The sequence below is a fragment of the Limulus polyphemus genome, unplaced genomic scaffold, assembly GCF_000517525.1.
Source record: "Limulus polyphemus unplaced genomic scaffold, Limulus_polyphemus-2.1.2 Scaffold3560, whole genome shotgun sequence".
Lineage (NCBI taxonomy): Eukaryota > Metazoa > Arthropoda > Merostomata > Xiphosura > Limulidae > Limulus > Limulus polyphemus.
In genome coordinates, this window is record NW_013669170.1 from 117,531 (window position 1) to 118,657 (window position 1,127).

The window sequence follows — 1,127 nt, forward strand, 5'->3', positions numbered from 1 at the left end:
AATAAAGGTTTATAGTTAATGTTGATATTTATATTGTGCAAGTTTTCTGTATTGTTTGATACGGTTTATGTTAAATTACTGTTAATATAAATATAATGATTTATATTATAATTAAAGTAGAATAGGCTAAACTGTGACACCAGTGGGAAATACATGTTACAATTACAGAGGTACCAGTTTGTATTTGGGGCTTCTGAAGTTTAACACCAAATATTGAAAAAATATATTCACGCTGAAACATGGAAATGTATTGACGATGATTGTTATCAAATAAATGAATACTTACTGTCTGAACTTCAAAAGATCTAAAGATAGGTTTGTTACTTACTGTCTGAACTTCAAAAGATCTAAAGATAGGTTTCTTACTTACTGTCTGAACTTCCAAATATCTAAAGATAGGTTTGTTATTTACTGTCTGAACTTGAAAAGTTATAAAGATAGGTTTCTTACTTGTGGTGATCAACAAACCAATAAAAGTACGTATAGTATATATCAAGATCAGAAGCAAATAGTCGGTTCACTTGTGGTACAATGTCAGGAATGAGGTCAACAATTTCAATCAGACTACGGACTTTATAAAGAAGTTCACACTTATTTTAAAAATTGTATACTGTTGTAACTCTGTTCTTTGGTTGACAGATTATTTTACATTATCTGGTGAAAACTATTTAAGGTTCAGAACAGGTAACGGTACCAGTTCTGTTTACTTCCTCAATGTTTCTACAAGTTTCTTTCATTTATAAACTGTTGTAATTTTTCTGTTTAAATCGGTATTTTGTCGTTGTCAGATATTTTTACTGTGTGTATTAAACTGACATGAAATCAGAGCTTGAAACGTGAATTTAAATACATTGGTTTAAACACTGATTCCAGTTCCCTCACCTGGGCCATGTCCATGTAAATACATCGGTTTAAACGTTGATTCCAGTTCCCTCACCAGGGCCATGTCCATGTAAATACATCGGTTTAAACACTGATTCCAGTTCCCTCACCAGAGCCACGTCCATGTAAATACATCGGTTTAAACACTGATTCCAGTTCCCTCACCTGGGCCATGTCCATGTAAATACATCGGTTTAAACGTTGATTCCAGTTCCCTCACCTGGGCCATGTACATGTAAATACAT